Source organism: Ochotona princeps, chromosome 30, assembly GCF_030435755.1.
Source record: "Ochotona princeps isolate mOchPri1 chromosome 30, mOchPri1.hap1, whole genome shotgun sequence".
In the NCBI taxonomy this organism is placed as follows: Eukaryota; Metazoa; Chordata; class Mammalia; order Lagomorpha; family Ochotonidae; genus Ochotona; species Ochotona princeps.
The window spans coordinates 17,825,396-17,836,630 of record NC_080861.1 but is presented as its reverse complement, the minus strand read 5'-3'; the positions used below and the strand labels follow the sequence as shown (position 1 = coordinate 17,836,630).

The window sequence follows — 11,235 nt, the reverse complement described above, 5'->3', positions numbered from 1 at the left end:
CTGCCACATCTATAACCTACTAGTTTAGAAGCTAGAACTGAAAGAAATGCCATCTTTCCTAATAGTTGCGGCAAAGCTTCCCAGTAAGAATCTCATTTCTATTAAAACCCCCTGCAATCAACAGTGAAGATAAAAATCACTGAGTTTTAAAACACTCATCTAGAAAGTTAATTTTCACTCTAGGAAAAGAACAAAATTCCATAGTTTGATGGAAGTCACAAGGAGAAAACAACTTTGAAGTTTTATGGAAGGGCCATAAGACAGAATTGAAACAAAATGTTATATGCAAATTACATAAAATGTAAAAACATAAAAATGTCACTTCCTGCCAAATTAATCATGATTTGATTCCTTAGGAATATCAAAAAAGTCTTGGCAAGTATATTATAGCATTTATCTGCCAAAAATGTGAAGGAAGATTCAGTAATATATTACCATAGGAGGATATTTATAAGTGTAGCAAAAATTCACTAAAGTTATAATAATTAGCCAACTAATATTGATATGTGAACTGATAAATAAATTTGGAAATCACATTGAGTGATATCCATGAATAACTGAGAATTTTCTCTATAATAAGTTTTGCATTTTAAATCATTGGGACCAGAAAAGACTTTAATCAGTAGATGGATGCCGTCGGTTAATCTATTGGAGAGAAGTGTCATTTTTTTTTAAATGCACCTAAATTTCTCTCATGTCAACAGATCTATTTTATCAACTCTTTCATTTTTCTGTTAATATTCATATTTATAAAGCCACACATTGGTTATTTTCATTAAGATGATTGTTAACACCAAAAGAAACTTTTTTTAAAAAAGAAGAAAAGTAGATGGCAGAGGTTGAAGACTGAGTGGAGCAGGAAGCAAGGCAGGCAGAGAGAGGGGGTTTAGAAGGAGAGAGGAAGAAAGCAGAAAAGGGAGAGAAGAAAGTTTAATAAGGAACTTGGATTGGATGGAAAGCTGATAAACTAATGAAGCGCCTCAGGAGTATTACCCTTTTCCATGAGGGAAGGTGGTAGGTAATTCGTTCTGGAGATGAGTTTTGGAGTGAGAACAGAAGTTACATGAAAGGCACACACACACACACACACACACACACACTGCCCCATGTGTGAAGAACCATATCTGCTCTTTGCCACCTTACCGACAGCCACAAGAGCAGCAGGACCTTGAGCAGGCATACACCTCCACAGCGCTTAGGATGCTTGCCCTGTCTCGCCTTCATGGACTCCTCTTTCTCCCATTGGCTTTCACAGTGAGCCAAGGCTCCTTCCACATCCTGTTGGCATACATATAACTTTTCTCAGATTAGATGCCCAGAATTACAGTTATTGGAAACCAGGAGGATCGGATTCCTGGGACCAACCTCCAATTTGGGAGAGTTCTATTGAGATGCCAATCAAAGACCCAGGCAGCCGGGGAAGCAGGCTTCCCTTGGGCATTTATTCTGAAGTGTAAATTACGGTTTGCCTTGACTTACACTGCACTGTGTAAGATGTCCTCCTCCCTTGGTCATGAAAACATTTTCAGTGCAGCTGGGAATGCTATTCCAATTAACAGATAATCTGCCTGTAAGGAAAGTAAAACTATCAGCCTCAAACTTTTTTTGTCCCACTTATGTTACAATATCTTAAAAATATCTGATTTGAGTGGAAGTTGATGGATTTCAGAATGCATTTTTTTTTACCATGAGTTATGTTTGTTAGACTTCTGGAATATGAAATGCACCTTATGCTACACTAGGAGTTTGTCTACCATCACAATAAGCAAACATCTTATAATTACAAACAAGAAATCTATTTGTAATTCAAGTTGTCACTTGTAAATATTTGTTTTCCACCAAAAAATGTTAGAAATAATGAGGAAGTAATGGCTGCTTTTGAGAAAAATAAAGCTATGTGTATATCAATACATATAGCTGGATGAAATCCCCAGAAATACAGCCAAAAGAGCAACATTTAGATGTGAATAATTTCAAAGTCATTGATGAAGAACTGTAAACAGTGATGTTTTGACTGTCCAATCTTCATCTTGACTTGATATATTAGGTGATACCTCAGTATAGCTTATTTTAGGATAATGACTATATTCAATAATCCATCAGGGAATGCAGAAAATTGAACATTATTTTCTAGCAAGTGAGTAGTGTCAGGCATAGTACTGATTGCGAGACGTTCTTGGTTTGGCCACACTTTTTGACACCTCCTTCAGGTGCTCAAAGGAATGTTTCTATAATGTTGGTACTTAGGCAGCTAGTTTAGAGTTTGGAAGGCACACCTCCCCCACCTACCTAGTTCTTTCTGTCCACCTATCATCACACTGAGGCAGGGCCAAGGGGGAGTATTGCATTGTTGTATAATCACTCCCATCTCAAGCCCCCACCAAGGCCTGTGATGTGGAGAAATGATACGGAAAAGCTCATTTTCTTGGTCGCGTGCTTCTATTACTCTTGGCCTTCCCACTTACTCTGTCACTTCCTGCAGACAGATTCCAAGGGCAGAGGTAACCCCTGAGCAGGGCCTACCTATGTGCGCATTCATCATCTTTGGTCCTTTGCTTGGGTGAGTCGGTGAAGATGAAAATGCGAAGATGTTTCCAATCTGTGTACTTTCAGGAGTTGCAGAAGCCAGGACAAGGTGAATGTCTGCAGCTTTGTAAGTACATCTAGGTTGTTGGCTGGACATCTCTGAGGATAATGTATATTACTGGGGAAGATGACCGTTTGTCCCTCCCAGGGTTTAAGTTCACATTCTATTGTCACAGTGACTTTTCATCTGCTAATTTCTAGTGCGCACTGCTATTGCCAAGCTTGGTTAATAAATACTTCTTAACACATTATAGACTTGTCTGGTATGCTCTCTTTCTCACACCCCACAGCATGCCACGCGTTGAATGAGAAATGGGATTAGTGACTTCGAGGCAATTCACAAGTCTACAACATGTAGAGGAACTCTCTGTTAACCTTGGTCTTTCAAATGGAGTCCGGAGGTCATTGGAAGATGGTATACTTGTTGCGATAGACAAAATTATCACCTCTTTCTGAGAGGGAAAAAACTTTATCGCGTTTTATTCCTAAAAACAATTGCTGAGCTATTTATTATCAAGCAGAAATTATGCTCACTTATTTCTGTATTTTTGTAGAATGTGATGCAAAATGATATTAAGGTGCATTCTGGATCATGTGGCTGTCCAGTTTTTCTTTTCTTTTCTTTTTTTTTTAATAAATGAGGGATTACTCTAAGATTTAGTACTGGTGTTGATTAGCATTTATGATTAATTTGATGCTATCATCCCTGGTAAAAAATTGTCATTATTAACCTACCAGTGAAATATCCTTACTGATATAATTTCTGCATTTTTTAAAGATTTACTTATTTTTATTGTAAAGTCAGATACACAGAAAGGAGGACAGACAGAAAGGAATATTTTCTGTCCTTTGGTTCACTCCCTAAGTAACAGCAATGGCCCGAAGCCAGGAGCCCGGGGCCTCTTCTAGGTCTCCCACGTGAGTGCAGGGTTCCAAGGCTTGGGGCCGTCCTTGACTGCTTCCCAGGCAACAAGCAGGGAGCTGAACGGGAAGTGGAGCTGACAGGATTAAAATTGGCACCCATATGGGATCTTGGCACATTCAAGGCAAGGACTTTAGCCACTAGCCTACTGTGCCAGGCTCTTGTGCATGTTTTAATATCAAATGACCCAAATCACACCAAAGCCTGAGGATCGTTCAACTATCAGTAATAATAAATATACATGTTATATATGTTATAGTTGTATTATACTTTTCTAAAGAAAAGACAAGAGATTTTATTGTGCTACGATCTATTTGCAACAGGTTGCCTTGTGACACGGCAATGGGAAGACCACTGACACCTGTCGCCACCCATGCAGCGGGTGAAACCATACTGGTTTATAAACACGTGCATGCTCTTGGCACAAATAAGAATGAAAGAGTAAAACCTCTTCAGGAGTAAGCCACAACTCCTGAATAGTTAAATGCTGCGGCCCTTAGGAACTGAGCGGCTGTGGGTCCTTGCGGGTGTTCTGTGCCTGGAGGCACAGCCCCAAGGAGGGCAAGGAAGGAGTAACAGCACCTTGCCTGGCATCTCGCAGACTGGAACTGAATCCCTGAGTTTTCCAGGGATCTGGGCACTAAGAGGGTGCTGTGCTGATGAACAGGAAGCTGAAAACCAGGAGATTGGTTTGTTGATTGACCCTACATGTAACAGAAATTAATTGGTGCAAGGACCCACCCTCCCTCTCAAAGGGATTCTCAGGGAGTGTGACATAATATGGACAGATGGTAACAGGGAAAAATGAGATGCCAGTTGCACCCTAGGTCCCTTGTAAGGGTGCAAACCTGCTTTTCTTCAAGGTTCGAAGTATCTTTATAGATCCTTAGCTGTAGGCTATTGCTTGCAATGACTAGCACGTAGACAACTGTAAAACTGCTGGAAGAAATCCAGCAAATAGGAACAGGACAGTATTTTTACAGGTATGTGGAGAAAACGGAAGACCTGACAAGGATGTGCCACCTAGGAATGGGGCCTGAAAACATATTGGAGTGGGAGCAACTGAGGGCATGGTTGGTAGAGGAAGAATGACCTCTGAGCTTTCATGGAGCCAGTACTACATCCTCAGAGCACAGATGAAGCAATGGTCCTGCTTACTTATCTGGAAGGTGGGGGTAACAAGCCCTTCTTGATGCATGAACATGAGTCCAGTGGCCAGCTAGGACCTGGCCAGAGCAGGAAGCGCCCAGGGAGAGGAGCCCATCACCTGGGATACTGCACTAGTCCTCATCTAGAGCCACCTTAGTCTCCACGTGAGGGGAGTGGGCTGTAGATGGATGGGGCGTGATTCAGGCCAGTTACCCTCCTGTGTTCTGGGCACTGCTTCCTGCAATAGCTCTGTTAAACCCACTGAGCCTCTCCTGTCAAATCCTACGCACGGCCACAGGGACAAGCTCTGTCATGCTCATGACATAGTGACCCACCAGAACAAGGTCACTGTCATTGAGGATCAGCCCCAAGGGGAAAGGCCATCATGGCCTAGGAATCTTGTGCGGTGTCCTCAGCTGGGAGCAAGGAGGAAGGAGCAAGGAAGGAGGGGTTAGAAGCCAACAACCAGACACTAGCAATCAGAAGCTAAGAGACAGAAGCAGGAACCAAGGGCAAAAAATTGGAGACAGGGACCAGGAACCGGGAGCCAGGAGTCAGGAACTGGGAGCCAGAAGCTCAAAACCTGGGAGCTTGCAATGTGCAGAGGGAGCCCCAGAGCTTCTCATCCCATCCGTCCCCAAGGTGCCTTATAGCAAGGACCAGGAACCCAGGTCACAGATGAGGACCCTAAGATTCAACGGGGAACAGCAGTCACTGCCTTGTGCAGCAGAGAGCAGGGGTGCGACTCAGTGCACTGGAATCCACACTTCAAGGAAAAAACTACATTTCTTTATTCAAGTAAAGCCTACTGCAGGGGAAAGGAAGATATAAGGAAAAGAAAAAGCAACAGGTAGAGTATATTTGTGTTTGTCACTGGTTTAGGTGAAGCAGGGAGGTCCAGAGAGTTCTGGCTCTGCCGGACTCTTATCAACTAGTCCACAGGGTTTTCAGCCCTGGCTCTGGCCAGAGGGGCGCAGGCAAAAACAGGCACCCAAGGTGCGCACCCAGTTGGGCATTCGATGTTGGGGACGGTCCTGGCTGTGGTTCCTCCTTCGCAGCCTCAGGCGGCTCCAGGGCCAGCGAGTGGTCTTGACCCGAGGTTGTTCTGCCTGGTTCTCGGCCTCTGCGCCTTCTGGGATAGGCAGAGCTGGTTCTGGGGGCTCTGGCTGGAGAGCTGATGCAAGAGTTGTGGCCAAATTATTGGTAAAACCTGAGACAGCAAGAGAAGACAAGATGAACACCACAGTCAACACCGTTGCCTTTGCCAAGTCCAAAACACTGCTTGCCAGCCATAGAAGCTCCAGGCCTGCCACCAGACAGTGCTGCAGCCCTGGGGCTCGAAGCCTGCACTTTGCTCTTACAAGAGAGCAGTTTAGGATTATCTGCTAGCCTTGATACATCTCTGATGGCCTCTCCTAGACTCCACCTAGCCACCCACCCAAACACCCAGGCACCCACCCACCCACCCAGCCTGCCTTCCTCACCCTGAGCCTCACACTCTGCTTCCTGAGGCTCCTGGTCCTCAAGCTGGCTCAGAAGAATGTAGACACGCAGGGCCAGGGATGACAGAGGCATTTTAGGATGGCGGCGCAACATTAGGGAATTCCGGCTGGCCTGGTCCTGGAGCTCGTAGATGTATGCCAGAACAGAATCCAATCCTATTCCCAAGAGGGAGCAGAAGGCCCTGGGGACAGGTATCAGGACAGCAGAGTCAGGAATATGGCATCTGGGCCCACACAATCCTCCCATCCTCCTGGGCATGGGGCGCTGGGCTCTGGGTGGAGGAGGCCCAGCCCCATGTGAGACAGGCAGCGCAGCAGGAGCCCCACACAGGAGCAGGCTGCCCCCTACCGCACACTGAACCCAAGCCAACAAAGGCATGGGGCAGAGGGTCTACAGGCTTCCATGATAGAGCAGGATTCTGTCCTGCGGCCTTGGGCTTGGGAATGTTGAAAGTTCTGTCTCCTGCTGAAGGCAATACCCTCATGCACAGACTTCAAGCGGCCATCAGAGGACATGTGAGCCCTGGAGTGGCAGCAGCCTGTCCCTGGCCAGCCAAACCTCATGTCTCAGCTGTGCAGAGGGCATCATCTCTCTAGTCCCAAGGCATGCTCTCTGGTTTAGTCCATCTTCTTCCTCACTGTTTTGCCCCAAGAAAAGGACCCAGTGGAGGACAGGAGGTATCACTTGTTGTTCTTTCTTGCACCTTCCTGGAGGTCCTGGGGCTTCACTGACTTCCTGACCAGGAGGGTAGGGACCTTGGGCTGTGCAGTCCCTCAGGTTTGCTCAGGTCCTGGGCAGGCACCAGAGCTCAAGAAGCATTTCCCAGCATTGTTGGTTCAGTCAGAACTATACCAGCTCCTCTGCCAGTACCTGCACAGACCTGGGAATCCTCTTCCAACCCCTAATGTGCCAACTCAACCATTACTGCACAGAGACCCCCACCTAAAATCCAGATGCTGTTTGTGAATAGGAAGAAGGTCTTTGTGAATAGGAAAACTGCTTTGCCTATTCAGGGGAAAAAAAAAAAAAACAGGAGAAAAGAGGCCAGATCCCAAAAGCTTCCTCATGAGGTCAAGATCATAAGCAGGTCCCTGGTCAGCCCCCTCCTCCAGGCCAGGCATCTGGAAGATCTTCCTTGGGAGAAAAACACAGGTCCAGATCTCACTCAGGGTCTGGTCATATGATCACCCAGATTTGAATGAGTAATCTGAGGATTGCAAGGCCCAGGGCATCATCAAGACCTAGGCAGCAGCCCCTGTGTCATCCCCAGGCCTGCTGGTGCAGGTGCTCACCTGGGGAATAGCAGGTGAAGCACTGGATGTGTGCCTGAGACCTTTTGGAACATGTTCCCTGTCTGCTGGACAGGTGCCAGCATTTTCATGGTCTTCTGAGTTGTGCCTGCCTCCAGAAGCCCCAGGCGGCTTCCGATCTTCAGGCTCGGTAGATATTGATAGGCTAATGGCTGTGTCAGTTCTTCGGTGGGTTTAGACCCTGGCTGTGATGTTGGAGCCTTGGCGGGCTGCGGGGCTTCCATGGCTTCAGGAGGCTGGACTGCCCGGGGCAGACATGGTGCTAGTGGCTCAGGCTGCGGGGCAGCTGCTGGAGTTGGCACCGAATGGAAGCAGAGAAATGTACAGGTCACCACAGGAGGAGAAAACTTCATCAATGACCCACCTCTTCCCACCAGATGTGAACAAACAAGGGTTCCTCCCCTCCCCCTTTGCCTTGCAGAGAAGTGCCTGCTCAGGCTCACATGTGGACCCTTTCCATGCTGAGCTGCAATTATAAGGGCTCTGAGCCTACGCTTGATGCCCATGCACACCAGTCTCAGAGCCTCCTCCCAGTGTGGCACAGCCCTGGTCGCCTTCTAAGCATTCAAACCCAAGCCTCGCTGGCCTCACCCTCAGGTACAGCCTTAGAATCAAGTTCATCCAGCACTTCCTTGTATGCTTTATATTCCAGCTCCATTAGGAGATTCGTGGCTTGCAAATCAATGTCGCTGTCTGCCATGTTGTCCCAAGCATAAGCCACCAGCTTCTTGAGGCAGCTCAGGTCATTGGGCTGATGGAAATGCCCAGGGTAACGATGCAGCCAGGTTTGCAGGATGGAGCAGAGGGCCCTGGGAACAGACAGGTGGGCAGCAGAGTCATGCAGCTGGCTTCTCCTGTCCCTCAGCCCTCTCAGGTGCCTCTGCCTTTGGGCTCCAGGAACAGGATGCTGACCTGGTGTGCAGAAGGGCTGTTTGGAGGCCTCTAGTGGAACTGGCTACTCCCTAACTCCCATTAGCCTAATGGGAGGGGACTGCAATGCTCAGCCTCTTTGAGATGGGTTGTTTTGGGGTGAGATTTCACTTCCAGTCTGATACCAACACTACTCCCATATCCCCCTCCTCCTGCAGGCAGCAGTATGTCTCTCCCACCTCTTCTGATAGTAGGCAGAGCAAGCCGGCATGCCTGGGACACAGCCAGTCCTTCCATAGCCCAAGGTCTCACCTGTGGATCCAGGACCCTCCCTCCTCTCCAAGCACACTTACTCCTTGCAGCGGTCATCCTCCTCTTGTCCTGCTTCAAACTTTCTGTATCTAGAGGAGGAGAGAAGGTGTTACCTGAGATGTCCTTTGTCCACCTGCCGGCAGGTCTGGGGCATGGGGCGTCTCCCTGTGTTAGAGCACTGAAGGCCATGGGTCTGTGCTGTGCCTGGATGGCTGCCGTGTGGTCTGGACAGGCAGCTTTGCACAGTGAGCACTTTATTCTGTCTCTGAGTGAGTGCCCTCAGCCAGGTCCTCCCCAGGTATTTGAGGAAACTGGGAAACTCAGGACTTGGGTTCTGGATACTTCCATAGACAGGGCCCCACAGGGAATCCATAGTTCCTCTCTGAATAGGAGAACAGCTTTGTCCATGGCTATGGGTACTGTGCTGTATGTCATCAAATCTTTCCATGGTGGCAGGAAATGTTAGGTGAGAAGCAAGCCCTGAGCCTTCCTCTTTTTGGGCCAGGCCCCTAGAAGCCCTCTCTCAGTCTACTACAGTGACCTGGCCTCTGAGTGTGTCAGAGCATCACCCAGTCCCAACCATGAGTGGTGGAGTGCAGACCCCTGTGCCGGTGTGGGCAAGCCCTCACCTTTCAAAGAGCAGGTCGAGGACTTGGTCGGTGGTAGCAAACTTGTGGTACCTCTTCAAGAATGTGGACACGAAGTACAGGTCCCCCCTCCGCTGCGCTGGCACCAGATCATACACGAATTTCTTGACCATGTCTGCACCCATGGTTCCCACGGGACCAGCAGCAGACACAGAGGGTGCCGATGCGACAGCTCCTGGCTCCTTTGGCTCAGGACTTCTCAGGACCTGTCCTGGACCCGAGGACGGCACAGCACACATTGGTGCAGACTTCTGTCTATGCAGGACAGGTCCTGGCTCCTTGGCTGCGGCCACCTTGGCAGGATCCTGCTTTGCTGGACTTGCATGTTGTAGTGTGGCCGAGGGCTCCCCCTCAGGCCTGCCTGCCTTGCTGGTCCGCACTGCAGTGGAGTCCTTCCTCACGGGTGTACCAAAGGTACTGTGATGCTAGGGTAAGAAAGAGCTTGTTCCAAGCAGAGCCCAGATGTGCTAGCCCAGCACATTGAGGGTTGGCATAGTTTCATCCTGTTCCTCATTCCCACCTCCTGCCCCTTCCATGGCCAATGTGTCCCCACAACCTGCCCCCAGTAGCCCTACCCAACCTCACACACACACACACATACACACAGAGAGCAGGGCTAAGCGAAACCAGCTGAACTCAAATAGAGGCCAGCCTGGTTGGACCTGCCCGGGCTCTCTGATTGTCACCTTTAGGACCCTCGGACTGCGTTGTGCAGGCGATTCAAGACGTGGGCTGACCCACTGTCTGTAGCGGGGTTGTGTGCGAGGCTGACCGGAGTCTGGGCCTCGCGAACGCTGGAAACAACGTCTATTCATTGTCTCCTGAGAGCTCTGGACAACTGAACGGCTAGGCCTCTAGTGCCAGAATGAGAGCACCTGGTTACCGGGGTGACCCTACTTGTGCTCTGGCCATTGTCCATTGAGTGAGGTCACTTCCTGTGGCTCACTCATCTGAGGCCCCTCCTTAGAACAGCTCTCCCTCACTCACTTGAAGTCCATGGGCTCCCTGTGGCCCCCTGTCACAGGTGCCCTGTGCACACCCGCCTACACATATTCACACCAGTAACATACCCCAGCTCCCTGTGCAGGCCTGGGACTCCGGGCTCACACTGGGACGTGATGACTTGGTGACTGACACTGCCCCTCCTTCCTCTAGGCTTTTGATCCTGGACCACTTCTTGTACCTCTCAGGGATCCCACATCTCCTCTGCTTGTAGGACATCATCCTAGCATGTGCTCTGAGGGTGCCCTCAGGTGTCTGGACCCCAAGTACCTGTGTGACCCATGAATCCTGAGACCTGATGCTATAAAAACCCAGAGAGGAGAGGATCCAAGGATGGCTGGCATAAGAATAGATTACGCGGCCCCTATTAGGGTGATAATTTATGTGTGACATGGCAGTTTTTGATCATACAGATATATACTTACATAGACACATATAGGAGCTTTTGGGTTATACATATAAAACACTGTTTTATGTCTATAGACGTATGATTGGGACCTGTTTCAAGTAGGGCTTCAAGGTTTTAGAAATAGGCTTCCACTGTTCAATATTGTCACATACTTCCCTTTTTAATCAAAGGTTTCTTTTGAAATCCTGCATGAGATGGTAGATGCATTTAGGAGAGACAGAGCACAGAGGTATTAAAAATCCATCCCTAAATGAAGATGAAATGCTGCCTACCATCATCAGTGCCAGGGGAGGCGTCATATGCTTTCCTTTATACATAAAAACCAGAGCAAAGATGCCCGCTACTGGCCAACCTCCCACCTGATGAGTTCACAGGCAGTGGCATGATTACAGGATCAATAACTTGCAAAGATTTAGGGAAACTCTCCACAAAAAAAACAATAATGGGCAGAAATTTGCAAGAGCTAATATCAGTTATTAAGATATTGAAGAATGTTGACTACGGGATAAATTCCCCCAGCCGTAG

The 11,235-nt window shown here is 48.3% G+C and overlaps 1 long non-coding RNA gene across 1 annotated transcript; it reads right to left on the bottom strand.

Annotated features, from left to right (window-relative positions):
- Window positions 1–8,181: 8,181 nt before the first annotated feature.
- LOC131478338 (uncharacterized) lies at window positions 8,182–9,407 on the bottom strand. Its single transcript, XR_009244413.1, has 3 exons — window positions 9,282–9,407; window positions 8,694–8,741; window positions 8,182–8,279 (listed from the first exon to the last, which is right to left on the bottom strand). It is a non-coding gene; the product is annotated as an uncharacterized LOC131478338 (long non-coding RNA).
- Between the last annotated feature and the right edge of the window lie 1,828 nt (window positions 9,408–11,235).